Source organism: Leucopleurus acutus (genome assembly GCF_964270905.1).
Source record: "Leucopleurus acutus genome assembly, chromosome: 14".
NCBI lineage: Eukaryota > Metazoa > Chordata > Mammalia > Artiodactyla > Delphinidae > Leucopleurus > Leucopleurus acutus.
The window spans coordinates 5700054-5713452 of NC_139156.1; positions in this window are offsets into that span (position 1 = coordinate 5700054).

The following is a 13399-nucleotide window of genomic DNA, read 5'->3' on the forward strand; positions in this document are numbered from 1 at the left end:
CAGCCGCTCCGCAGCATGTGGGATCTTCCCAGACCGGGGCACGAACCCGCGTCCCCTGCATCGGCAGGCGGACTCTCAACCACTGCGCCACCAGGGAAGCCCTGGAGACTTCTTTTAAAGGGTGATAAATAAATAATGACACAGTGTTTATTGAGGGCTTCATCCTTGCATTTTATCCTGGCAGCTTTGAACTGTGGAGGCGTTCTACTCTGCTCCTAGTTTTATAGGTCAGGAAAGGGATGCACAGAGATGTCCAGAAACTTGCCCACGGCCGTGTGGCGGGTGGCAGCGAGGCTAGGGGGAGACCAGGTGACCTGCTGGCAGGGCAGCCTCCCGACCCCGTGCTGCCTCCAACTTGCTGACACAGGGTTTTTACAGATGGTGAAAGATCTGCCCGTGCAGGCAATGCGGTTGTGTCCTTGTGGTTTTGTCCAATTCTATTCTATTAGGATGGCATTTACTAAGAGCCAGGCACCGAGGAAGCAAAGGTGACTGAAGCATTGTCTTTGTCTTCAAAGTGTTGGTTCTGGGCAGGGTTACAGAAAAACAACCCCACAATGCTGATGTAACAGCCTAATGCACGAGGGTTCTCAGCCAGGGGCCCTATCTGTATGGTGTGGAGCAGTGGGTGGGACACAGGCAGAATCAAGGAGGGCTCCAGGGAGAAGGTGACCATTGAGCTGGGCCTTGATGGGTGAATAGGAGTTCAGCAGGTGGACAGGTTGGGAGAAGTGGGAACGGGACAGGGCATGGCCGCAGGGGCGGGCATGTGTGCCAGTGCCTGAAGCATGAGGACTCCAGGCCAAATTGTCCAGGGGGGATTGAATGGGGAGAGGTAGGAGGAAAACGGGGTAGTGAAGGGCTTAGAGATGGAAGAATGGCTGGAATGAGATTGGAAAGTGAACCCAGGTTATAGAGTCCTGGACACATTCCTAGGCATTGTCCACTATCCTGTGTGTTAGTTTTCTGTGGCTGCTGTAACATCACCGCACCTTAGCGGCTTAGACAATGCAGTTTTATCGCTTACAGTTCTGGATGTCAGAAGCCTGAAATGGGTTTCACCAGGCTGAAATCCAAGGTGTAGGCAGCGCCACATTCCTTCTGGGGGCTCTAGGGGAGAATCTGCTTTTTTGCCTTTTCCATCTTCTAGAGGCGCCCACATTCCTCCTGGCCCCTTCCTCCATCTTCAAAGTCAGCGACAGAGGGTAGCAACCTCAAGCTGCATCTCTCTGGTTCTCTTTTCTACTTTTAAGGTCTTTTGTGATTACATTGGGCTCATGCAAGCAATCCAGAATGGCTTCCCTATTTTAACATCAGATAATTAGCAGCATTAGTTCCATCTGCCACCTTAACTCCCTTTGCAATGTAACCTAACATATTCAAAGGTGCTGAGAAATCCTCAGGTGACCATCCTTGGGGGCCATCATTCTGTCCAATGCACCTTGTATCACTGAAGGTTCGTAACTTGTGGAGCGACATATCAGAGTTTGAGAATGATGATCTTGGCGGCAAGTTTACAAACAGGATCATAGAATTCCTTTTTCTGCCCCTCATGCTGGACAAGACTTAATTCATTTTCTGTATCCTTATGTTAATGTCACTTTGTGACATTTACAGAGAAAAGGGGAATGGCAAATTTGGAAGTTTACATCGTGATGTTTATTTACCTGTGTTTTCTCCATATTTTATGTATATTTTTGCCTCAGACAGCAAAGAATTTGATGTAACTTCCCAAAATGTAAGTAATACACGATGCTGGAATAAGTAGTTGTAAACAGGAAAAAGAAAATTTTAGGTAGGAAAAAATGAAGCCAGAGGGTTAGTTCATTGCTGACTGAGGTGGTTCACAAACTCAGCTCGAGCTTCCTAGCTCACAAAGCAAAGAGAGAAACAGGGTCAGTGACAAAATTCACACTTGCAGTAAGATAAATACAGGTGAGTTGTTTAGCAGATGCTCAGACACCTGTGGCTGACACTTGAGAATTTCTGCTCTGGGTCCTCACAGCAATAGTGTTGGTTGATGCAAACTTTGTCCTCGGAAGAGCTCTAGTGGAGACAGTAATGACCTTTGTATGAACGCCAGTTTCATACCGAGTCCCTTAATGCAAGCAGATGAGCCAAAACTGAAGTGCATTTCAGTGAAAGATACCACAAAAGGTGTGTGGGTGTGGGAAGTGTCTCAGGTATTTATTGCTGCATTAAAACACCCCAAACTTAGTGACTTGACACAACAACCACAATTTCTCTCACCTGAGTCTGCCGGTTGATTGGGTTCAGCTGGGCAGTGGTGCTGTCGCGTCTGCTGGGGCTGCATCCTCCACGAGCTTGGCTGCGGTGAGCATCCGACACGGCTCCCTCGCACGGCTGCTGGTGGTGCTGGCTGTCAGCTGGGAGCTCAGCTGGGCTGTCAACTGCGATGCCTCGGTTCTCACAGCAAGGCTGCTGGGTGCCAGGAGAACCATTCTAGCAGTGACGGGGAAGCTGTGGACATCTTTAGATATGTAGACATTCCAAGGTCCAGCCTTGGAAGCTTCACGGTGCTACTTCCTCAGCATTCTATTGGTCAAACCAGATCACCGGGCTAGCCCAGGTTCAAGGGAATGGGAAATTGACTCCACTGCTTGATGGGAGAAATAGCAAGGAATGGGTAGCCATTTTTAACTCATCACAGTGGCCAAAACAATGACCAGGTGTGCAAGTCCCTGATAAGCTGACTTGATGCAGGGGTGAAGCTTGGAAGAGCTCAAGAGGAATGGATGGGCTGCCTGAACACCTCTTTCTAGCAAATTCCTTTAAACATCAGCTACTTAAAATGGTGTTCTTGATAAAGAGCAAAGTTTACAAAGATTTTTCACCCCTGATATCTCAGTATGTCACAGGCTAAGTGCCCAGAGTATGGACCAGTGATGTGGGTGACCAGGAAGTGGAACTTTCCTGCTCAGAGGGTCAATGTGCAGGATTGGGGGAGAGAATGTTAGCATTCACTCGCCCTTGATTACTCACCTGGGCTCGTTCACTGGGTATATCATGTCCAGCGAGTGTTTAATTCCATATTGGATCATCCCAAGCAACTGGCCGTCTGTGGGCACCATGTCCCACCGGTGGAAGTGAGACATGGCTTAGAGGGCGAGACTGGTGGGCTGAAATCATGCTTATGAGGGAAGCTCCTGTTCCCTTCAGTGACAAGTTCTTTTGTAACTTTGTGTTTTGTGTGGTTTCAAACTTAGAGAAAAGTTGCAGAAATTTTTATAAAAAATCCCAATATCTCTCTACCAAGATTCACCCACTGTTTACATTTTGTTCCCATTTGTTTATGGTTATCTTTGTTTTTTTAATGATATATTTTTAATTGAAGTATGGTTGCTTTACAATATATACATATATATATATATATATATATATATATACATCTATTCTTTTTCAGATTTTTTTCCCTTACACGTCATTACAAATATTGAGTCGAATTCCCTGTGCTATACAGTAGGTGCTTGTTGGTTATCTGTTTTATGTACACTGTATAGTGGTGTACACTAATCTCATCATAGAGGCTCCATTCTCACGACTTCCTCTAAACCTAGTTACCTCCCAAAGGCCCCACCTCCAAACACCATCACTTTGGGGTGGCTTCGACATATGAATTTTGGGGGGACACAAGCATTCAGCCCATAACAGCTCTTTCGGCAAGAGGAGAAATCTGAAACCAGTTCCTCCGTCATGACTAGACACGGACGTCTCCATTTAGTTTTGATTTAATACTCCAACACACTGGATTCAAATCGTGCATTTTAACGATCGCATCCACAGCCTGCCAACATGTTGGTAGAATAGATTCAAAACAGCGTAATTTGAGACTTTGGAAAACTGTGGAAAACAAACTCATTTCTTTTAGCATCCTGTTGAGCTTTGAGGCATTCGTATTTACACATCTTATCAATTTGTGATACCTTTCAGAGAAGAGTAGCATCAGAAATTCCAAGCCATCAGTGGTCTTCTGTGTGATTTGCTTTCTATGAGTCTTGAAAACACTGATATTTCTGTATTTGTTTGTGTGTTTGTTTTAGTTCATTTCCCCCTAATTTCTAAAAGCACGACATATCACTTTTTGCAAAACTGGGAAAATAACATGAAATTATAAAGAAGGAACTGAAATCACCAATAAAGTTATTTAAAGACAATGATGGATGTTCCTTCAAGTTTCCCAGTGTGTTTGACATAGACGTGCCTTGCTTTCAAAAAAAAGATGGTTATTCAAAAATCCCTATATACATGTGAATTGTTGAACAGGACAGTGGGACGGGCGTTCAAGCATACCTTGTCTCAGTCCTTCATTTCATAGCTGGGTAAACTGAGGCCAGGTGAGGCCTCAGAAATACATGACTCTTTGCATCCTGTCTGCGTTTCACAAATTGTGCCACTTCTGTATTTCTCCCCTGTATTATCTTAGTCATGTATTGGAGTAATCATTTCTCCTAATAACCAGTACTCTAGGGCTAAAGTTACAACATTTGCCCATGTCCTGCCTCAGATTCTATCAGGCACCCTACCTTGTCCTTGTCAGCAGCAGCCAATGGGAATTGAGTTAGAGAATCGTGGTGTCTCTATAATTATCTGCATCACTTCCGTGGATCTTTTCGGAAATTCCAAATTATGAAAGGAGTTGAGAAAAATCTTACAGTCCCAGGATTCTCACGTTTTAGATTTTCTAATCTTAAATAATTTTAAATGCACAGAAGCGTTGTGAAGATAGCAGGGGGCTCCCTTCACCCTGCTTCGCCTAGTGTTAGTATCTTATGTAACCACGGTGCATTCATCAAAACTGAGGAATCAGCGTTGGTGCAATGCTGTGAATGAAACTACAGACTTATCTGGATTTCTCCAGGGTTTCTACCGATGTCCTCTTTCTGTCCCTGGAGCTAATCCAGGATCCCACGAGGCACTTAGTCCTCAGGGCTTCTTAGCCTCCTCCTGTCTGTGACACTTCCTCAGTCTTTCCTTGACCCCCATACTCTTCACCCTTTTGAAGAGGAATGATCAGTCATGTTTTAGAATGTCCCTCAGCTTGAGGTTCTCTGATGTTTTCTCATTATTAGGCTGAAGTTACGGATTTGGGGGACGAACACCGTAGGGGTCACGTGCCCTCCTTGTCACGTCGTATTAGGGGGCGCGTGATACAATGTCACTCAGTACCAGCGCTGTTAACCTTGATCTTCGGTTGAGGTCGTGTCTCTCTACGGTTACCATTTTCCCCTTCCCATTCTCTCTTCGTTAAGGGAGTCTCCCTTTCAGCACTGCGCTGACGGGGTAAAGCAGAGAGGCACAAAAGAGCCACGTAAGTGTTTCTCCTCCTGCTTCCCTCCGTGAGGTCGGTCCCTGAGCAGTGATTCTCAGCGCTGGCTGCACACCTGGGGATACCTGGGTCCCTTCCTAAGAGCAGTGGTTCTCCAAGTGTGGTTCGCAGGCCAGCAGCGTCAGTGTCCCTGGGGAACTTGTTACAAATGCAAATTCCTAGCCTCCACCTCTGACCTACAGATTGAAAGCTCTGGGGGTGAGGCAAACAAACTGAATTTTTTTTTTTAACATCTTTATTGGCGTATAATTGCTTTACGATGGTGTGTGAGTTTCTGCTGTATAACAAAGTGAACCAGCTATACACATACATACATCCCCATATCCCGTCCCTCATGCGTCTCCCTCCCACCCTCCCGATCCCTCCCCCGGGGAGGCGGAAGGGTAAGCTGGGACGAAGTGAGCCAGTGGCATGGACATATAAGCAAACTGAATTTTAATGAGCCCTCCAGGTGATTCTGAGGCACAGGTTTGAGAACCATCTCCGAGCTTCCGTTGGCCTGATCACTGGGAGTTCCAAAGCTTCTCAGGTGATTCTAACGCGAGCTGAAGTTGAGAATATGACCCCTGGAGCCGTATGCCAATTTCAGGGCTTGCTTCTCCGGCCAAACTGGCCTCCTGCGGGCTGCTCTTAATCTGAATAATGGCTTTTTCTACTGTTTATGGTAGATTTTTTTCATCTCTCTAATCTGTATTATAAAAGAGTAGAAATGTAATTTCCTGGTTAGCTTATGTTTTACGTGAAAAATGGCCAGTTTGAATCAGACAAAAGGGAAGACATCCTTCATCAAAGGGTAATGACCCCTGTTTAGTCAAATGGCAGCTCCCCCGTTTCACTGCGAGAGAAGGGAACAATTCAGTTCTCCTAAATTGCTTTTCTTCAGGGCATCTTCCCCCCTACAGAGGAACGCTTCTCAGAAAACCAAGAGTGGGGAAAAGGGAGGCAGCCTTCCAGCCTCAGGACCCTCTGACTTTCGGGTCACTCTGGGGCGGGGTCTGGGATCTGAAGTAGAAACTCTCGGAAGGTGGGGACCTCCCACGCGTGGCACCGCCTTGCATTTGAAACTTCGAGTGTCTTCCACGCTGGTCTGATGGAGGCTTTCTCGGCCTCAGCACTGTGGAGGTTTGGGGCAGGATAAGCTCATTCACGGGGGGTGTCCTGTGCACTGTAGGGTGCTTGGCTGTATCCCTGGCCTCTGCCCACCAGCTGCCACAGCACGTCCTCCCCATGTGCGATAAGCACAGATGTCTCGACATACTGCCAAACGTTCCCCAGGGCGGGGGCAGGGAGGGCAAAAGGGTCCCCAGTCATGAGCCACCGGTCTTAGGAGGTAGAAGTCACAGGGGTCTTAACCAAATGCCCTCCCAGCGGGTTCAGCAGCCGTGCAGTAAGCTCTCCTGCGTCCCCGGCCTCCTCCCTGCCCGGCGCTGCTGCCTCTGCCCTGGGAGCGGCCCCCAGCTCCCGGTTTCCAAGCCCACCTGGCTCTGACTCTGCATCCCCGCTCGTCTGACTTCAGCCGTGGTCTCCGAGGCAGCTCCTGGTGCTTTGCCTGGCGACGCACTCCAACCAGGTCACCTCTGGCCGTGAGGGACAGCCAGGTGGCCTCAACAATCTGTGAGCAGACTTCAATCCTCAGGCTTCCAGAACTTAGAGGACCCGGGAGACCCAGGCATGGGGGCCTGGAGGAGCCCACCTGCCGACTGTGTGTCATTCTTGGTTTTGTAGTATGGCTGGCTGAGTGTGGTGCAGTGTCTTTTATGTCTACTTATTGCATTTTCACATGTGTTTAGTGCTGGGTTCCAGAGGGATATATTTTCCCCCTTCATATAAATATGAGTTGCTTCGTTTTGAAGAGGTTTTCCTTTCATTAGACTTAGCAGGCTAATAGAATCAAATCTTCAGTGCCAAAACGATTCCAAAAAGCATATCCTTCTTTTGTCCCAGTCTTTACCTTTCCAGGTGACTCTGATTCTGTTGGACCAATGGCCTCTGGCCTCTGCCGGTTTATTCGGTACAGACAGCCTGCATCTGTCAGTGGACTGTGAATAGCATGGCACCGATGCCCATCATGGGAGAAGCACATTTTCTCCTTCAGATGTTTCACATCCAGAAGGAAGTGGGGAATTCCCATCCACTATATAGTCCAGGGCTTCTCCAGATGAAGGAGTCCTTACAGGTGTAGGTGGGCAGAACATCAGGTACTGCTGAGACTTTGAAAGTCTCTGGTTTTACCCTCTAGAATAAGTAAGAGCTCCCCGCCCCTATTCCCACCCACATCTGAAGTTTCCCGGGGACCATAACTCGTAGGATCAGATGTCTGCAAAGGGTAGGATTCTGGCAGGAGCCTCCCCAAAGCTGACCACATTGACCAGTTGATGGGAGTGGCTGGTGGGGCATCCATGCTCTCTTATGAGAGCAGTTCCTCACGTCACGCAGGGAGGAAGTGAGGAAGAAGTGAGGGGTGTGTGGGCCCCTTAAGATCCGTCCACATTCTCTCTTCTTACAAATGTTAGGACTCACAAAGTAGGGCCTTGCCGAGCTCCGTTTGCTTTTGGTGAGAGGGTCCAACTTGTTTTATGTGAATGATTTGAGAACCTAAAGCAAATTAAGCACCGAAACTATTCAATCCAGCTCCAGAGGGAGAAACCAGGGGCAATAGGAGGCTGGCCCACTCTCCCTGTCTAGACTCAAAATGGCAACAAATCGACTTACTTCTGATGCCAGTTCTAGCCCCCCAGCAGTGTGTGCCTGGGAGGGTGACTGACGACTGTGAGGCCGCATCCAGGGTGAGTAGAAGCTTTGCCTTGATTGACTCAAGAGGTCTCCATGGGTCCTCAGAGGAAGTGGTGGAATGTGGTGGGTGAGACAGAAATAACCACAGGACAAAACAGTAAAATGTGCTTGGAAGAAAACTCACAGAATATCAGAGGGTTGAGAGACAGAGAGTTTGCATTGAGTTTGGGGAATCATGGAAGACTCCGTTTGAAATAAGACCTTAGTTCCTCCTTCTTGTTTTTGTAAGGGTAGCTGGTGACGGGTGTTGGTGCACCCAAAGTCAATGACAATTTTGAATTCCCCAGCGACACCCGAACAGGCAGTTCCGTATCTATAGGTGTTCGCTTTGAGAAGGTCGAGGATAGAAGCCCTGCAGTAAAGAAAACGTGTGGCTTATTGGGCAGAGGAAGAACGGTCCAGGTCTCAGGCTTTCACATCTGCATGGTCTATACTGTGTTGTATAGGACTGTTGAAGCAAACGGTCTTCCCTTGGTCAGATTTCATTTGCTTCCCTGAATCCTCGGTTCTGGGTCTTCTAAGTTCATCTGCTGATATACTTCTGGGCACACGGTAGAACTCTCTAGAGGCATAAAAGTACAGGTAAATGCAGCATGGCAGGAGAAGCCACCCACCTGGCCAGGTGATCCTTTTCCTGGCAATGTCTTAAAATCTGTGAAGCAAATTTAAGCCCCCTCCTAAAATCCTGGCAGATATTAAATAGCAGTCTCTAAAATCATTAGAAAGACTTGATATATGATGAGAACGTTCCTCTCTGAGTTGCTTCTTGGATACTTTTGTTTTCCCCCAGGCTGGAAGTACAGGATTGATTAGCACAGCCCTTTGTGCCACATCCCAGCTGTGCAGTGGGAACCATCCCAAGAGTCTCACAGGCTGCTGGCTGGGCCCATCACTCAGATGCCTGATAGGTCCAGCCCCCAGACGTCCATGGACTGCTTGGCCATTAGCTATGATGGCAGTGAAAAAAGATGAGCCAGATGGTCATAACATCATTGGCTCCTGGACTCTTTGTTTCTCAGAGTTTCCAGAGCCTGAAGATTGTGTATTTGGTTGGATTAGAGTTGAAATGCCAACTGTGTGGGGTTTTTTTTTTTTACCAGCTATTAAACACAAATTATTTCTAAGTAATTTTCATAGCCAATGTCTGTAAGGAATAGAGACAAAAAAAAAGTTATGTAAATTGTTTGTTACAGTTTTCGAACATGCAGGTTACAGAGTATCTTTTTTGATTCTGTGGCTTGACAGACACTTTGTCCTGGACCTAACTTTACCTTCCTCTGAGACATCTTTTCCTCTAGGTCTTGACTTTGGCCCTTGTCCTATCTTTGGTCTGCCCAGCCCATCGTAGCAATAACCCCCTACTTTTGATATCTGATCAAACTTCTCATCTCCCATTTTTGATATCTGATCACCTCGGCTTGCCTTTAGCAATATCCCTCTCTTTTTTGTTTGCTATTTTTTTGGCTGTACCACATGGCATGCAGGATCTTGGTTCCCTGACCAGGGATCGAACCCATGCCACCTGCAGTGGAAGCATGGAATCTTAACCACTGGACCACCAAGGAAGTCCCAAGAATCCCCCTGACTCTTGATGTCTCCTGTTAGGAATTTTCCATCCGTTGAGCCTCTCACTCTGTTCCTTGGCTATAAATCCTCAACTTGCCCTTGAGCTTGGTCTTTCTCTTATTGCAATAGTCTTGAATAAATCTTCCCTACCATTGTAACAAGTGTCAGAATCATTACTATGTTTTTATTAATTAATTAATTTTATTTTCGGCTGCACGTGGGCTTTCTCTAGTTGTGGGGAGCAGGGGCTACTCTTCGTCGTGGTGCACGGGCTTCTCATTGCAGTGGCTTCTCTTGTTGCAGAGCATGGGCTCTAGGCACGCAGGCTTCAGTAGTCGTGGCTCACAGGCTCTAGAGCGCAGGCTCAGTAATTGTGGCACACGGGCTTCGTTGTTCCGCAGCATGTGGGATTCTCCCAGACCAGGGCTCGAACCCATATCCTCTGCGTTGGCAGGTGGATTCTTAACCACTGTGCCACCAGGGAAGTCTCATTATTATTATTTTTTGCCCCATTATTTTTTAATAATTATTTTTAATGGGCTACTATCTAAGGTGAGTAAGGCAAACATTGCCTCTGTTTTACTAAAAAAGACACTGAAGTTCCAATTGTTCAGTCCACAGAACAAATGGCAGTGTTGGGACTAGAGCTGCAGGGCCCTGACCTCTGGTTGGTGGGTCTGGCTTTGCAGATCACACACTCTGCGCTCATCCCATCAAGCCAGATATCTGAGCTTCCTTATTTGGTTTTACTCCGTGTGGACAGAAAACTCCATTCAAGATGTGCAGGGGGAAGGGACCCACCCCACAAAGGGTGCAGAGGGGAGAGAAGGGGGGAGGAGGGTACCACTTTGACCTCTGGGTCCCCCAGAGACCAGACTTCCTAAAGCTGCTGGTTTAACCAGTTTTCACCAGTTTCTGCTTCTGTTCCTGGAAATAACCTTCAGGGGAGAGTCTTTTTTGTGTGTGTGTGTGAAATGCGGGCCTCTCACTATTGTGGCCTCTCCCGTTGCGGAGCACAGGCTCCGGACGCGCAGGCTCAGCGGCCACGGCTCACGGGCCCAGCCGCTCCGCGGCATGTGGGATCCTCCCGGACCGGGGCACAAACCCGCGTCCCCTGCATCGGCAGGCGGACTCTCAACCACTGCGCCAACCAGGGAAGCCCAGGGTAGAGTCTTTATCTCCTATTTAAGATTATCCCCAAACGGCTTCCATTTTGAATAAATGGGCAGGACACCTCGAGCTGGCTGTGTGGTGTCAAGAGAGTTCTTAACTCCTTTATGCTTTGCTTTTTCTTGTGTTCAACCTAGAAGGCAGCCAGCACGAAAGCTAATTACAGTTACAGAACTTGGCGAGTCTAGTGTGCAAGAGCATTGATTGTGGAAAAGAGGGTGAAAGATACAGGGAGGGGAGAGAATCCAATTAGTGACAGAATTTGGAATCAGGGGTTCGGCTCCCTTTCTCACTGCTCTTTCCTCTCTACCGTCCGAGTCAGCTCACTGTGTGCTGTCGCTAAATCTGACCCAGTGGATGGAGTGATGGCCGCAGTTGGCCCTTCTGGGATACAGGCTCAGGACCGGGAGTTTAACGTCCCCAGGAAGCTTGGCTCCTGAGCTGGTGCCTCTGCTTAGCATCATACATGATATGTGGCCTGTAGTGCATTTGCTGATGAAAGACGTTCAGATCAGCAGGGTGCTAAGCCCATTTCAGGGGAGGATGGCAGGTAAATCAAGGCAGGATGCTTCTCTGGATTGTGTTAAGCTGAATCTCTCAGGAGTGCCCCAGTCTGATTCGCGGGCCACAGGCCTCAAATTCAACAGGAGAATCAACGACCATATGCAGACCTGCAACAGACACTAACTGGCTTCTTGCCTTATTTCCTGGGCCACTAGGGCACCCTCCTGGGTCTTCCATGCATGATCTTTAATCTCATACCTATGACCGTAACAGTCATGTCGCATGCTGTGATTGTGCGCACGCCCACATCCCAGGGGATCTGTGCTCCTTCAGGCACGGATGTTGTCTTTGGGGCCCTGGTGATTAGCCCCTGGGAAGTACCTGATAATCCCCTGCTGAATGTGCTACTGCATTTCCTGAGAAAACCCCTGGACCGAGGTGGGCCGAGCAGAGTTGGAATCTCAGCCATGGGATGGGAATCGGGAAGGAAGGACCGCACCTGTGCTCTGCCCCTTCCCAGCTGTGCACCTGTGGTCTGGTTGCTTGACTTCTCTGAGACTTGGTTTCTGCACCTGCCCCAGGACCCTAATGAGAGCTAAATGAGCAACTTTTGTGTTAGTTTTAATGGAGCGTCTTACTAAGCGGGATGAGCTTTGATGGGGTGACTTTCTCCCCTCCTAGAGGTCTAGAGGGTGGGCTCTGAGTCAGACCCAGCCCACCTCCACGTTGTGTCTTTAACCCAGGGACTCACACTTTTCATGCTTCACCTCACCCTTCACACCCACCCCTTGTGGGGGTGTTGTGAGGATTAGATGAGCACCTTCTCTCCATTAAGCCCCCTGCTTGGCGCCTGGAATACCAATACCCAGTAAGTGTCAGTTATGCACCTAATTTATGCTCCAGGTACTTCTCATCAAATATCTGTTTGATCTCCCAGGTACCACTCTTCAGCAGTAAGAGAAATCATTTTTAAACATTTCCCTAAAATTGTTTTTAATGAAGAGCACTGCAGATTCATTGCTGAAAAGAAATGCAGCAAGAACAAGTGGCACCCCGCACAAGCAGACCACTTGTAAGACTTTATCACGTTCCCTTTGTATCGCTTTCTGTGTGTGTACAACTTTATGTTATATGATGGGTATTGAAATAATTTGCTTTCTTACCTGGAAATTTCAGTTGTTTCTTTTTTATATTATAATCAGCACCTTTGCCATTTAAAAAATATCTTTTTCCTCACTTCTGATTATTTCCTTCGGATCTCTCCTCATCAGGGCACTGGTGACACCTCAGCTAGGGATGGTGAGAGCAGTTTTGTCCTGGGTATTTTAGTCTCCTTGAATTTGTCTATGTCTAATCTACTAACCAGTATCAGCCCATGGCAGTTGCTCTAAGAATGCTCACTTATTTTTATTTAATTTTATTTTTTAATAAATTTATTTGTATATTTTTGGCTTCATTGGGTCTTCCCTGCTATGCCCGGGCTTTTTCTAGTTGCAGCGAGCGGGAGCTACTCTTCGTTGTGGTGCACGGCTTCTCATTGTGGTGGCTTCTCTTGTTGTGGAGCACGGGCTCCAGGAGCACGGGCTTTAGTAGTTGTGGCACGTGGGCTCAGTAGTTGTGGCGCACGGGCTTAGTTGCTCTGTGGCATGTGGGATCTTCCCGGACCAGGGCTCGAACCCGTGTCCCCTGCATTGGCAGGTGGATTCTTAACTACTGAGCCACCAGGGAAGTCCTCACTTATTGTTTTTTGAAATAGGCCCAGTCAATGCCATTTATTATACATGTTGAACAGCCTCTGAGACCCAAGAGCTCTCATATGAGGTTTTCTCCTTTTTCATTTTTGCATCAAACAGGTTCTTCCAAGAGCCTGCTTACAAGGAAGACAAAAACAGAGTAATCCTCAGTAAAATGAAACAAATAGGAAAAGCTGAACAGTTTACATATGAAGAACAAAGGTTAAAACACTCACCAGACAAAAACCACACCGAACACTCATCCCATTTAATTTCCTGTTACATG